At 39.6% G+C, this 16,656-nt stretch overlaps 1 pseudogene; it reads left to right on the top strand.

Moving 5' to 3' along the window:
- The first annotated feature begins 10,890 nt into the window (after positions 1–10,890).
- Positions 10,891–11,786, top strand: LOC143028334 (uncharacterized; annotated as a pseudogene).
- Positions 11,787–16,656: the final 4,870 nt, after the last annotated feature.

Genomic DNA, 16,656 nt, shown 5'->3' with positions numbered 1-16,656 from the left:
ACTATAATTTTTCTAATTTATCTATTTTTTATAATTTATATATATATATATATATATGTGTGTGTGTGTGTGTGTGTGTGTGTGTGTGTGTGTGTGTGTGTGTGTGTGTGTGTGTGTGTGTGTGTGTGTGTGTGTGTGTGTGTGTGTGTGTGTGTGTGTGTGTGTGTGTGTGTGTGTGTATGTGTGTGTGTGTGTGTGTGTGAGTGTGTGTGTGCGTGTGTGTGTATAAATATTTATATATATATATATATATATATATATATATATATATATATATATATATGTTGGTACATTGTGACAAGTTGATGAAGGTGGAAAAAGAAGTCACGGGTCTAGTTCCGAGTTACTGAGTTTATTCCTGACCGGTTTCGCTCTATGCTTCTTCAGAGGCATAGAGCAAAACCGGTCAGGAATAAACTCAGGAACTCGGAACTAGACCCGTGACTTCTTTTTCCACCTTCATATATATATATATATTTCGCCTCCGACCTAGTTATGGACCAAAATGTCTCCTGTCTGCATGCTCCGCCTTTGTATTCCTTTGTAATGTATTTATTTATATATATATATATATATATATATATATATATATATATATATATATATATATATATATATATATATATATATATACATATATATATATATAGGATATATAGAGGATAATCCTTTAGGTGACAAGTGCACCACGTCTCTTGTATATAGATAGTTCTTGCTGTAAAAGCAAACCATATTGTGGACAAAGGCCCACCTACTAGACTTACAATATTTGCCAGCCTAAAATTCATTGCAATAGCCCTGGAATGTCAGATGCCGCCAACTTTACGCCTCGAAAAGTTTCCACCCTTTTCCATAAACTTGTCTAAAGCATCCCGTAATCGCGCAAACAAAACCTTGCTGCCTAACTTTTCTACGTTGTTTTCTCCTGTGCCCAGGCATACAATGGTCCTGTTCCCTTCACTAACGCTGCACTCTTTGATCCCGTCGTCAACATCACCAATCCCCGCACCGGGGAAGTACACCTGTGTCCTATGTTTCCTTTGTCACAAAAGGTCCTATTTCAAAATCTCCCCTAGCTATGCCCTGCAACCAAAATTTTACCTGTTGGCAGGGATCTAACGACCGCCCTCCTCTTCTTCTTTCCCTCTAGCACCTCCATTGTCTCTTCTTTTTTTAGCTCTACGAGTGTTTGGAATGAGTTCTTGTACGGTCAGGTAAAACGGTTAACTTTACCTGGGCTACTATCACAACGATTCAACCTCCCGACGAAGACAAAGGTGGCGCTGGGGGGAAAGGTCATGAAGAGCCAACCGGTGATAGAGACAGGTACAGACATCAGGAGAGTACTTCTTTTTCCGAAGCGATCTAAGGCATGACCCATCACCAAGGTCCCCACCACGCCTCCATAGCCAGTCATGCTGATTAGATTGTGAGAAGGATATGGTGGTTCCGGTAAGGCTGTAACCCTACCAAAGTTGCGCCTCGGAGGCACAGAATGACTACAGTTCAGAAGAACATAATCGAGGTAAAGCCCCTTCACTACGTACCAGTATCACGTGGATGAACCAGAAAGCTTAGCGGTAGCCAGAATAAAATCGTCCAGTTTTAACAAGAATAAGTTCTTTTAAGGTGATAAAAATTCTTCAGAGATGGCTCTCAACCCTCGAATGTTCTTCAAAATCCAATGTCACTTAAAAAAAAAAAAAAATCTGCATTGCATATGAAATAGTACATTTTGCTGGTGTCCTAGTGATCTGAGATAACATGATTACCACATCCGACCTGTCTCACGGTCGGAGAGGACATCCTAATGTTGACATTTATACCCAAGAGTTCTTAATATAAGCAATCGAAATCTGCTTGGTAGACATATCAAACCTGTAATCCTTGAAACACGAATGGGGAAAATAAGAATTGTACTATGTCAGATAAGTCATCTACCTTAATCTCACTCTATCACTTTCCTCTACTACTAGATTATTTGCTGACGGTAATCTATTATATAGGCAGATAGGTAACGGAGTCTTTAACTACAAAATAAACTACGTACCCTTGAAGACTGGGAATAGTCCAGGAGTATTAGCTTTTCATCCGGAACAAATTAGTAACAAGCTGAAATTTTCAGAAAGTACTCAGAAGACCTTTCCTAATAACATACTAAAAATCCCCAAGAACCCCTTGCGAGGGTTTTGAGAAATTCAAGATGGTGTCCAAAATGGTAGCCAATTTTAGATTTTGTCATATTTCAAGCCCCAAACATCATAAAAAGTCAAAGAATAAATCAATAAATATGTTTTTAGGGGCAAGGAGTTCAATTCTCTAACTAATTTTTGGATTATCTGAATTTTAAATGGAATCATTAGCAAAAGAAAAACAAAATACATGTTTATCAACCTGAACATACACACATTATACAATAAAAGTTATGCCAGAAGCAAAAAACAACACTTAACTATTACCTTAACTATAGACAAAAAATGCTTAGCTGTAGTCCTAATTATAAAAATTTAATCAATCAATCTATAAATAAATCAATAAATCAAATCAATTTTGACGATGGTCTTAGGCATCATCTTCGTCATCAGTTTCAGGAGATACTGGTCTTGGTGCTTCAGTCTCTTCATAATCATCAATGAAGGATGGCATTTGTGCTGCATTGTTGCAGGTTTGACCCCTGCACTTTGTACACATGGCAGAGCAGTGCACCCCCATCTTCCTGCAGCCACATGATGCTCCACAGCTATCTGCTTTGCAGCCACATGAGATCATGTTGAGCAGACAGTCGGGGGCAATGGGGTGGTCGGTTTCAACTGGAATTAGGATGTCCTCCAGCTTCCATCCCCAGGCTGTTGGCTGCAAGGGCCTGCCCATCCATTCCTGGACAGTGTGATAAGTTCTGAAGGAATGCTGTTTGACTAAAGCCCTTGTCGGAGGCAAACTTGCCAGTTGGAAGGATGGGGACAGATGTTCTGCTGATTGCCTGGTTGTAGCAGTGTAGCGGAACTCATCCAGGGACACACCATGAGGTGCACCATACAACTTCAGGAGGAAGCTTTCACCTGCTTCTTGCACGTGTTGGTGAGTGCTTCCAGCATTGGAGAATGTCTTGAGCTGATCATACTCCTTCTTGTTTTGAACCAGGTTGAATGTCTTGCGCTTCCCTTACCGATACACTACATGCAGAAATAACAGAATGGGCTATGGCAGTACATCACCTGCTCAGTACACCTGTGTTTTTGCACTTTGGGTCCAACAATTTGTGCAGAAAGAGGTTCAGAGACCCAGGAATTATAGATAACCCATTTTCAGTATCTTCCAAACTGGGATATTCACCGAGGTCAAATACAGACAATCGGATGTCATCACGAATAATTGACGCAGCCATTTCAATTATTCTTTCATTCTACAAAGGATTACAAAGGCAAAGCATGCCGACAGGAGACCTTTTGATCCATATCTAGGTCGGATGCAAAAAAAAAAAAAAAAAAAAAAAAAAAAAAAAAAAAAAATAACATATTAATAATAAACTAAAACTATAACAATGTAAATAACAATTAAAATACATAAATAAATGCACTGGCACAGCCGAATAACAAACAAACAGGTAAATAGTAAATGATAATAAATCGACATATAATTAATAATAAATGAAAATCAGACAGACAAATTATAACAAAACAAAAACAAATAATATAACATAAATTATAATAATTACAGCATCTTACTTAGGTATTTATCTAAATGATTCTTAAAGCTTCGAACTGAACTACATTGCACTACCTGTGCAGGAAGTTTATTCCATTCATTAACTACACGGTTGGCAAAGTTGTTTCTACCTACTTCCATATTGAATCTATTTCCGGACAGTTTGAGACCATTGTTTCTTGTCGGATTCTCATTCAATGTGAAAATTTGGTCACTTTTGATGTTGTCAATTCCCTTTAAAATCTTAAAGACCTGTATCAAGTCACCTCTGAGTCTACGCTTTTTTAGGGAAAACAGATTCATGTGCTTAAGTCGATTTTCGTATGATTTATTTTTGATATTTGGAATCAGTTTTGTGGCTCGCCGTTGTACTTTTTCCAGTCTGTCAATGTCTTTAATGAGATTCGGTGACCATACGGAAACAGCATATTCCAAATGTGGACGAACTAACGATTTATATAGCTTGTTAATGAGTGATGGACTTTTGAAATCAAAAGATCGCGCAATCAATCCCAGAATCTTATTTGCTTTCTCAGAGGCTGAAATACACTGCTTGGATGATTTGAGGTCGTTACTGATAATTACGCCGAGATCTTTTTCACTATCCACTTTTGTTAACGAATTTCCAAATAACTTGTAATCGTACTTGCTGTTATTTTTACCTATGTGCATTACCTTGCATTTACTTGTGTTAAATTTCATTAGCCACTTTTCAGACCATTGCTGTAATTGATCTAAATCTTCTTGAATATCTAATTGGTTTGAGTGATCATTTGCCACTCCGCACAGTTTTGTATCATCAGCAAATTTGGAAACAGTAGATTTTAGTCCATGGTCTATATCATTTATATATACTATGAATAGAAGTGGCCCAAGAACGGAACCCTGAGGAACTCCACTTGCAACACTTTTCCATCCAGAAGTTTTTCCATTTAAAACAACTCTCTGTTTTCGACCTTTCAACCAATTACTAGTCCAACCTAATAGGCTACCACTTATTCCATGCAAAGCTAATTTAGTAAGTAGTCTTTCGTGTGGGACGGTATCAAAAGCTTTTGCAAAGTCTAGATATATTAAATCTATATTGTTTCTTTTGTCATAATTCGAGACAACTGTGTTGTAGAATTCGAGTAAGTTAGTCACGCAAGAACGTTTCCGTCTGAAACCATGTTGGCTATCATTTATCAAACGGTTACTTTCTAAATGATATTCGATAGCATCTCTGATGATAGTTTCCATTATTTTTCCTACGATCGAAGTCAAACTAATAGGCCTATAGTTATTTGGTTTCTTTTTGTCACCTTTTTTGAATATGGGAGTAACGTTAGCTAGCTTCCATTCTCTTGGGACATCTCCGGATATGATGGATTTCTTGAAAATAATTTCTAATGGAACAACAATCTCATTTTTCATTTCCTTTAAGATTCTTGGATGCCAACCGTCAGGCCCTGGTGTTTTATTAACTTTGAGTTTGTCTATACACCTTTTAATTTTTTCTTTTGTTATATTTACCGTAGTGAGTAAGTTTACCCCAGACTTTTCACAGGTTTCAGTTTGGAATTCACTTTGAGGTGTTTCGTTTACGAATACCGAGCTAAAATAATTGTTTAAGAGATTACACATTCCTTCATTTGAATATTCAAGTTGACCGTCAGCAGATAATAGTGGACCAATGTGATTCCTAACAACCTTTTTATCTCTAATGTAACTATAGAATTCTTTGGGATTCTCTTTGGATTTCTCAGCGATGTTCATTTCGTATTGTCGTTTTCTTTTTCTTATTGTCTTTTTTAAATCTCTCTGTATTGATACATAACTTTCATAGTCATTAGATGCACCCGAGCACTTATATTTCTTATAAGCCTGTCTCTTTTTAGCAATACTTTTTTCAGTTTCTTTGTCGAGCCACTTTGGGCGAGCCTGATTTGGGGGACGTCTGTCCTTAAAAGGAATGTAAGTTTGAATCATCTTAGTGAGCGTATTTTGAAATATTTCCCACATCTGATCTACAGGCCTTTCGTTTAATTTTTCCTCCCAATCTGTAAGCTGAAGCTCCTGACGTAGTTCTATGAACTGAGCTTTACTGAAATCGGGTATTTTAGAAGCACAAGTATCTATTCTAAAATTGTTTAGGAGTTTGAATCTGACTAAGTTGTGATCGCTATTTGCAACAGATTCACCGACTTCTACATCAGTTGCCATGCTTTCGCGGCTAGTGATCAATAAATCGAGTAAGTTTCCATATCTTGTGGGCTCTTTTACATGCTGAATTAAGTAATTGTCACCAAGAAAATCAATCAAGCGACTACCTATATGGCCATGTTCAAGGGTCATCCAATCAATGTCAGTAAAATTGAAATCACCCATTATCAATAAATCCCGGTTGCAGAAAATAGACAGTTCTTGAAATAACAGTTTGTCGTCTGCTAATGATAATGTCTTTGGCCTATATATTACACCTATATTCATTTTTTTCCATTTGTTTGGGTTAACTCAACCCACAAACTATCATATGCATCCTGTTTCACTTTCTCTAAAACACAAGCATGAACATTGTTTTTAACGTACAATAGAACACCCCCACCTTTCTTGTGGTTTCTATCCTGATGAAAGTGTTTAAATCCCGCAATATTAAATTCAGCTTCGAACTCTGTACCATTTAACCATGTCTCAGTTATTCCTATCATATCGAGATTTTCGCTTTTGACATACGCCTGTATTTCTCCTCTGCTTTGTCTGCTGCTCTGTCTGCCATCCACTTTTCTTGAAAAATGCGGTGAGCTGAATCTCTGAAGCTAACAATGCTCGACTTTCTAGGGAGGCTTGTAATGATTATGTCATCTTGATATCTTTCCTTCAGCTTCTGTTTTAAGTACTTCGTGGAGTAGCCCTCCTCACCATGCAAGAATGTCTCCATCATCTCCATGAGGTCAGGCACAGCATACTGACATTCATCATTTTCATCCAGATAGGCACAAGGTTTATTGAAGGCAGATTGCTTCAAAGCATCAGGTGGCTTGCCAACTGATTTCTGTGTTTCAGATTTGCTGAGAAAATCTTGGGCATAGTTACGGTGATATTTGGCTTCAGCAGCAGCCAAGTCAGAGGATGCCTCAATCATTCTTTTGGCAAACATTTATCCCTATTCATCATTCCTCTCTTTTGCCCTGTCTAAGATGTTTTGTTTGAAGGGCATTGTCTCCACATTACTGGTCATCTTCTTCCGTTTGGTAGTAAGTCTGCTACTAGTTGGCAGTACTTCAGAGCAGAACAAGCAGTGTGTGGTGATGTCAAACTTTGGAGTTTTTAATCTTAGGGTGGGTGGCTGACCCTCCTCTTGTAGTACAAGTTCTTCTGACTTCCTCTTCGCGGACCTGATGGAGGACTCCCAGTTGTAGGCCTTCCTGCAGGCGATGGGAAGTGTCAGTGGGTTCTACATCTCCAAGGTTTCATGAAGTCCATCCTGCCTCTCCAGGCTTGCTGCTACTAAGGTTGTCCTTCCCTTGGCTCCTACTTGTACATAATCTTTGGTGCATAATTTGTTGCAAATAACGCACGAATCCATCTTGAACTCTAAAAAAATAAGCAAAATTTAACATCACATACAACATATGAATCAGGCTAACACTTTCATCAATGGGACCTTTCGCAGTCAGGCTCGCAGATTCCTATTAGCGCTAGAATTTTCAATTGTCTCGGATTTCACGAGGCAAAGGGGTGACTTAGCTAATTTGGAAACCGATATTTAAAAAAATACGACATAAATTGCTGCATAAGTGTATTTAAAATTAAAAACATGACTCTTAATGTTATAATTTTTACTTACTGGTGTGTGATAAGGCTTTGTTAATTTAATTATAAGATAAAACTAAAAATAGGTAATTATTTTTACTGAAGTAAGTATGAGCAGCAAAAATAAGAGGATGTTGATTTCGGTTTGTGCATTTTATCTGAGAGTGTTGAAAAATAATGGATATCACTGTCACGTCCTGTATATGAAGATAATCGGTGAGATAAAAGATAACAACAGTGGTGGCGGACGTACGAGTATACTGAAGTGAACGACGTTTGTATAAACAATAGCCTCTTAGATCTGCTGGGAGCTATTTTCAAACAAATATGACTAATTTTACGTGTGCCGTGGCAGACTGCACGTCAGATTCAAGAAGCCGAGGGTTAGTAATCGTACCGAAAAAATTAAGTCTTCGATGCAAAATTATATTTTCTATACATTACATAGATTTGCCTATTGCTTGGTGCATTCAAATAAAAGTATATATCAGTATACGTCCATTGAAGTCGGTAGAAAATGACAAATTGCTTGGCTTGATACAATTATAGGCTGTTTTACGAATATCATCTGTAATTATAGATAGAGGCTCAAACAATGCTATATGCCGTTTGCAATCATGAAATTAATTTACTTAGATTTCAGACACAATAATGTACAACAATACACCTCTGTAAACCTATAATACTTGCCCAAAAAAGTATTTATTTTCCGGCAAGAATTACAAAATCTGGCGGTGTCTGGTATCAAATCGCTCACTGCGAAAGGTCCCATTGATAATCACGGTTTTACATGTATCACTAAAAAAAAAAATTCTGGTGTTTCAGAATTACTTGTTACATCTGTGAATGTACTTGTAACTCAAAAACATGACACAGTCTCAATTTATCACACATACACTGATATAAATGAATTCCTTGGGTCTGAAAACCTATATTTTCATACTTCATTTGTATTTCTATCTTGACTGAGACCTGAGATATAACAAAATATGATATCGATGGCCATTTTGGACCCCATCTTGTATTTCTCAAAACCCTCGGGGGGGATTCTTGGGGACTTTTAGTATGTTATTAGAAAAAGTCTCCTTAGCACTTTCTGAAAATTTTAGCTTGTTACTATTTTGTTCAGGGTTGAAGCCATATGTGAACTAATGCTCCTGGACTAGAAGCCAAGTGGCAAATGACATTTAGACCTAATAAATGTCGCCACAGCAGATTCACCCGTACTAACCAACCCATCCAATTTACCTATACACTACACAACACAAACCTAGACATAGCTTACCACCACAAGTAATTGGTGATCCACATTTCAGCGGCATGAAGTGGACCACACATGTGAGCAGCGTCAGGGCTACAGCTAATGGAGTCCTGGGATTCGTGCACAGGAACCTCAGGAGATGCAACGCAGACATTAGACACTCATAAGACACTCGTTCGGCCACACTTAGAGTATTGCGACACCGTCTGAGATCCACACACTAACAATCAAATATACAAATTAGAGTTCACACAAAATAAAGGAGCAAGATGAATCAGACGTGATTGCAGACACGCTACATCTGTTACTAAGTTAAAACAAGACATTAAAGTCGAATCACATGAAACAAGAAGACGACTACACAGACATCAAAGGATGTATAAAATCATAAACAATTTAGTTGACATGAACAGAGAAACTTGCTTACACCCAACATATACACGAACAACTATAGACAGTCACAACCTAAAATTCCACACGTACCAAACAAGCACCAATATATTCAAGAGTGGAATCATTTCCCATCTCACGTAGTACCACTTCGGTACAATGGCGCCTACATATTACATGAGTTACCCCCGGATTCTGTGACCTAGTTTGATCAGGTTTCCTGTATTTATTATTACTCAGGGTAAAAGAGAACGAGTTATATAGCAGTGACTTTATATTTTACAATGCGAGTAGCGTGATGAATCTACATTTGGCACCCGATGCTGCGCACGAGAATTCGACTCGTACTGAAGTGGTTAATTGTCCCACTCTTGATACTTTTATAAATAATATCATCCATCACTACCTCCCTCCCCTCAATCCTAATCACAGTCCTGACCTTAATTATGAATCCACCCTTAACTCTTATGCTAACCCTAGTCCTAGACCAAATCCAGTCCCTAAACCTTTAATTCTCCCTGCGGGTTCCCGTGAAGAAAGGGCGTCCAAATAGGATGCGTCTATATGAGACAACAACGTGAGCTTGACTTGTGAGCTTTTGTCTTTCTTTCCATTAAGGGTGTGAACTTATGTCACGGAACCCTATGGACTACCTAGAACAGACCATCTGCTCTCGTGGAATCGGTTTTCCTGGGAAGGGAAGAGAAGGCTGTAGTAGAATAAAATGATAGTTTTGTATTATAGGGGCTATTGCTACTGGGGACTTCAAAGAATATTTATTAGGACTTGTATCGTGGCTCAGGAGACTCGGACACCGAGGCATCAACCAAAAGAGGAGAAAATGGTCGGAAACATAGTTGTAGAGAAAGGTAGAAATACGGATTTTCTTAGTGAGAGGTAAACTGAAATGAGAAGATATTCTATGAGAGAAAATTAGAAAGGAAGTGAATTTTGGTAGACGAAAAAGCATTGATATATGTTTGTACATGTGGGCGTGTTTTTGTTCGTGGGAAGTGTGTGTATATTATTTCTTACGAGAAGTGAGTCGAATTCACATCCAGTCGCGCCCTGTCTTCTCCCTTTTGTGCACGACAGACATCGAAAAGGGCGAAGAAGGTAAAAAAGCATCTCTAGTGCATATGATGGGCGGTATTCATATGGTCATACACAGTTTGTCGTGTATACCATGTGGTGAGGGGGGGGGAGACGCAGCTGACAAATAGTCTGTGCGGCGAGGTCTGGGTGTGATATGTCGAATTAGGTGTTTCAGTGGTGCTACTTAAGTATGTGGATCTACAGACAGGTTTCTGCTTAAGTATGTGATCTACAGAAAGCTTGGTGCTTAAGTATGTGATCTACAGAAAGCTTGGTGCTTAAGTATGTGATCTACAGAAAGCTTGGTGCTTAAGTATGTGATCTACAGACAGGTTTCTTCTTAAGTATGTGATCTACAGAAAGGTTGGTGCTTAAGTATGTGATCTACATTTAAGATGACCTCGTTCCTACATATTTGAGATGACCTCGAGATGACCGCGTTCCTACATATTTGAGATGACCTCGAGATGACCGCGTTCCTACATATTTGAGATGACCTCGAGATGACCGCGTTCCTACATATTTGAGATGACCTCGAGATGACCGCGTTCCTACATATTTGAGATGACCTCGAGATGACCCCGTTCCTACATATTTGAGATGACCTCGAGATGACCGCGTTCCTACATATTTGAGATGACCTCGAGATGACTGCGTTCCTCTAATCTGGTAAATTTTTGTATTTAAGAGATGAACTACTTTTTAAATTATTCAGTTTCACCCTCACTGCGACAAGTAAACATGAGAGCTAGAGAATTCTACAAACATGTTATTTCAGATGAAGAATCAGCAGTAGCATTCCTCCGTGACCATCGACTATTAGATGAAGTGCAAGATATTAGTTCTTGCCACAAATGCGGAGGCGAAATGTCCGAAAAACGAAGAAAAGTAAGAGATGAATATCGTCCTGTCTTTCGCTGTACGAAGAGGGGCTGCCAAACTTTTAGGTCAGTGCGTCGAGGGAATGTCTTTTTTCACTACACCGATCTGAACAACAAAATCAACTGTAAATTATCCCTTTGCAAAATTTGGGAACTTATTTTTTATCTTGTTAAAGATCTGTCCTTTGCACTAACAGAAGAAATGACCGGCAAACGTTAGCCAACAATCTGTGACTGGTTCAATATGTGCAGAGAAGTATGTTCCTCTATTGCATCTGTCCATAACAGAGGCCAAATGGTGGGAACTGCAGAAAATCCGGTTCAAATAGATGAAGCTCGTTTTGCAGGTAGGAGAAAATACAACCGAGGCCGCCTTCTAAATGGTGATAGAGCACCTGATTCTGCCGACAGTGAAGCTAATGTGGTTAATAACAGAAATCATGGAAGAAGAATAGATGGCCCCATGGGTGTTCGGACTTAGAAATGCCTCAGATTGTCGATACTTTTATGTCTTAAGAAGAGACAGAGCAACTTTGGAGCAAATTGTTTTCAGAGAAGTTCAAGCAGGCTCTGTGAGATACTCAGACGAATGCCCAGGGTATTCACATGTTAATCGTCAGTGTTACATACACTACACCGTAAATCGTCAGGAAATTATGTGAACCCACAAGATGGAACTAATACCCAACCTATTGAAAGATCGTGGCTTGAAGCTAAAATTCGAATTCTAAAAAAAATTAAGAGGTGTACCTATTCATACTTTGTAATCGCATCTAGATTTTCTGCGTTGGGGAATAATGAGATCCAATAGTCAAAAATTATATGTTGCATTTTTGCAAGATGTCCGAACTGTTTACAGACAGTGAAAATGTAGATCACTCACTTTCCCAGACAGTGAAAATATATTAAAAAATTATTCATTCTTTTATTATTCCTTGGTATTTAAGCATAGTGTTTTAATATAAGCTTATTCGGAAATGTAGATCACTCACTCAACTGATGTGTCATTTCGTAGATCATTTTCAAAATGTAGATCACATGCTTAAGTAGCACCGTTTCAGTTCAGCGTACATTCTCTCTAGGTGTTTCATGTGTAGTTTGTGTTTATGTTGGGTGAGTGGTTGAGTGGACGAATGTTGGCAGATAGGTGTAGTGATTCAGAGGTTCTGAAGTTGCTCCATCGCGAATCCATGATGAATCGGATTGTGGCATTCTAAACTTTCTGATGCAAGTAGTTGTTTGTGGTGCACGTCACACGGCTCAACCCAGGTGAATGGAACAGTAGCGGTCTGACTAAAGCCAAGTAGAATTGACGCTTGGTGGATAGCGTTGCGGCTTTGAAGCGCTTAAGCCTGCCCAATGCTAGTCTTGGGTCTAGCACACAAGCATTGAATATGTAATCTGATATGAGCAATATAGAATATGCAATTTGATCTGCACAACCACTACCCAATCCTTCCTAACTAACCTTGCTGGGGCCATCAACTGTGATACAGATGAGATCAGCAAATTAATTAAGCAGACAGATACATGGCGAGGGTGGGCAATCAATATTATAAGGATCCTCTGTCGTATTCAAACGTTGTTATTCTGGTACAAACTGTGTTATTCATAATTGTTATGGGTGGGCATGTGGAACAGGTCTAGGTGTTACTGTAGCATTTTATATCTGCAAGTATTGTGTAAAGTTGGCCCTGCTTTTGCATGAATTGTATTAAAGTGAACCCTTTGTCTGAAGACTCGAGGCGATTTGTTTGGACCATGTTGGACAAGCGTAGTTTGTGATGGTTCTAGGGTTACTCCCTACACCGGTTAATAGTAGAACAGGGATAATCACCGGAAATCACCCCTCAGTGCAGACAAAATGTGAAGTTCATTGTTGAGTAAAGGTTGTGGTACTTGGCCAAGTAACCAAAGCTGCTCCCAAGGATTGGTACCATCTTATGGTGGCACGGGCTTCTTGTGGCGGTTTGGCTCCCAACTCTTGGAGTTGGATGGTGGACCCATGGCGTAAACGCCGCCACACCAGGACCTGAAATATCTTGTTGTTATCTCTTTTGTTTAAGTGGGGTAGTGTTCTTCCATAAGATTCAGTATTTGGGTAATTTGAGCTGTTGCTTGTCTTACCTCTTAGCACCTTGGGAAGTTTCCAACTAATGTTTGGGAAGGTGAAACCTTGAGTCAGCATCTTTGGTGATTCATTGCTGTGTGTTCTAATGGTACTGGCAACACTATCTATAAGTGTTGGAGCTGCCTGAATCACAGGCAGGGGTTCGGAAGAAGAGTAATAATATTATGTCTGGTCTTGATATACTTTTGTCAATTCTCTCGCAAATTGTATTTGAGACTTTTCTATCTATTCTATCTATATACCATAAGTTTTTTCCCTTATAAGGGAGGTAGCTAAGTCAGAGGCACGTACTTATTACCACCCATTTTACTCCCTTCCACCACCCCTTCCACCCGTCCCATCTCAGCTCCTCATGGATGACGGGTCATCCCTGCATCCGCCAATTGCCATGGGTCAAAAGCAATGCAGCGAGACACAGTACATCCACAGCAAGGCCGCTTCTCTTAATAGGCGACCCCCCCCTCTCCGCTCCCCTATGCAAAAAAAAGGAGAAATTCTTTCGAGCTGTGTCAAAATATTATTCACACATAAACACCCCCTCCCTCCATCCTTCAGCCCTCCCTTCCTTGCATAACAGTATCATCCATACACAGTCATTCTCCACTCATCCCTATCTCCTGTCTGCTCCCTTCCTTCCTCAACAGACATTTCTCTCTCAACGACCCCTTCACCCCATCCATCCATCTCATCCTCGGTCGTCCCCTCAAGTTCACTTTCCCCACCTCTCTTCCACACATCTTTTATTGATATTTCATCATTCATTCTTTCCATGTGTCTAAACCATTCTAATAATATTTCATCACCCCTATCTTCCATCTCCTTCTCCACTCCAGCTGTACTCCTCACCAACTCGTTTCTCACTTTATCCAAAATTGTATCCCTAACATACTCCTCAGATATTTCCTCTCAAACACATTTAAACTTTTCCTCTCTGTCTCTCTTAAATTCTAATGTTCTGCTCCATACAATGCCGTCGGCACGATCACTGCTTCATACAATCTCCTCTTTGCATCCATTCCCAGTTGCCTATCTCCCATGACACTTTTTAATCCCCAAAGGCATTTACTTGCTTCTCTCAGTCTACAATATATCTTCACCTTTATTCTTCCCTTTCCTGTCACGTGCGACCCCAAGTACCTACAGCTATCCACATCCTTCAGTCTCTCTCTCCTTTCAGACTTACTTCCAACTCACCCTCATCCTCTCCCCTGGTACATCTCATCATCTTGCTTTTAACCACATTCACCTTCAACTTTCTTCTATCGCAAAACTTCCCGAGCTCCGTCACTAACTCCCTTAATCCTCCCTCTGACTCTGCTACAAGCGCAGTGTCGTCAGCAAACAACAACTGGCTCATCTTCCACTTTTCTCGTTTTTCTTTAACAATCCCATTCCTCTGTCCATTGCCCTCGCCTTTACCTCCCGCACCACCCTGTTCATGCACAGATTGAACAGCCATGGCGACATGACACAGCCCTGACGCAGTCCCACCTTTACCTCAAACCACTTGCTCTCATAATTTCCCCTTCTAGCACAGGCTTTACTACTCTCGTAAAAAAAAAATTGACTGCCCTTAACAGCTTTCCTCCAATCCCATATATCTGTAAAACCTCCCACAGTGACTTCCTGTCTACCCTTTCATAGCCTTTTCCAAACCCATAAAGGTCCAAAAAACATCCTTACTTTTCCTAAAGCTTTCTCACATATATGTCTTACCACAAAAATCGGATCCATGCAAACCCTACCTTTCCTAAACCCACACTGTTCCACACCAATTACTCCCTTTGTACCTCTCCTAATCCTCTCAATCAAAACCCTTCTAATAACCTTCCCAACTACACTCAACAAACTGATCCCTCTGAAACTACTATATTCATACTTGTCCCCTTTTCCTTTGTAAAGTTGTAAGGGTGGCTAAATAACACACAATTCAATCTATAGTGTTCATACAAGCACTGACGTGCACTCACTTCCGCGACTATCAAAAGACTGGCGTCGCTTCGCCACGCCACGAATTCGCGGGTAAACAATACACGAACGCATGGTTCGATTACAAAAAATATAATAATTACGGTATACATATATTTTAATACATAAACAACAGGAAAATATACATAAAAATACAAGGAAGGTCACCATTACATAGCTCGGCCACCACCACTCGGGGACCCCACCAAGCAAACAAAAAGAAAAAAATTTGAATGACCGAGACTGGAGAACACAACATACAAAAAAAAACAGAACCCACACACCACAAACACAAAAGCGGCACAAGAAAAGTGTGGGACGAAATGTGTCAACAGCACACCCTATACATTAACACAACATACAATAACACAACATAAATACAATACAAACACAAGAGATACACAAAAGGAAATTGATAGAAGTACAAGAAATATATACAGTAACTATACAAATACAAGAATACACAAAAGAACGGGCCTATCGGATGCAGGGATATCAAAATTGTAGAGAGTAACTACACGACGACTAGGAGAAATATCTATATCATGAGCTGTAAGAGCATTAATACGCAAGAGACAGTCACACGGGCAATACCAGAAACAACAACGAAAGTGACTTGGAAGACTGTAGCATGCGAGGGAAACTGCAAGGGAAGACAAACATATCCAAGAACAAGCAAGGGAGAATCTTGCATAGAATGCAAATTATTACAAAAAGGAGATAAAGGGAGATTATACAATTCCCGTAGAGCAAAATAAGCCTTTCTACTTAAGAGACTACATTCTGCACCAGTATCTACAGTGACAGAAAGAGGCGTATCCCTAGTAAGAAATTGGAAGGTAAGTAATTGAGAAGACTCAACAGCCACAAAGGGAATTATTTGAGACCGAACATTACTGGTCAAATCTTTGGGGTGTGAAACAAGCGCTGGGGAAAATGGGATTGACGAGGCTGTTGAGAAGTCTCATCCCTAAGTTTCAAAACCTTGAAACATTGATCAGTCGAGTGTTTACAATGACCATGGATATGGCAATAACTGAGTCTACCTTGAGGTTCTACTCTAGAAAGGTCATGCGACATATTAGAAGAAACAGTAGGTACACTCCTGCGAACAGGGGACTGTCTTGACTTGTGTACCTGGCGCCTACGGCGGTAACAAAATTCGCTTGAATGACCAGACCTGTTACAAAAGGTACATGTAAGGAGAGGGGGGGTAACTGTAGATTGAGGGGAACTATGAGTAGGAACTGTAGACTGAGAGGGCTGAGGAGAACAAGGGACATGGGCATGTTGATGAGCATTGCTAATACACAAAGAACTAGAAGGTACTTCCCCTAGTTTACAGGAAAGTCTTGTCGCAAAAGACAAGAGAGTCTCATCAGTCTTATACTGGAGGGAAGATGCAGCTCTTCTCTCAAAAGGCACCAGAAAAA

The sequence above is a fragment of the Oratosquilla oratoria genome, chromosome 1, assembly GCF_046742065.1.
Source record: "Oratosquilla oratoria isolate Oo_2021 chromosome 1, ASM4674206v1, whole genome shotgun sequence".
NCBI classification, from domain to species: domain Eukaryota; kingdom Metazoa; phylum Arthropoda; class Malacostraca; order Stomatopoda; family Squillidae; genus Oratosquilla; species Oratosquilla oratoria.
This window is presented reverse-complemented; position numbering and strand designations above follow the sequence as displayed.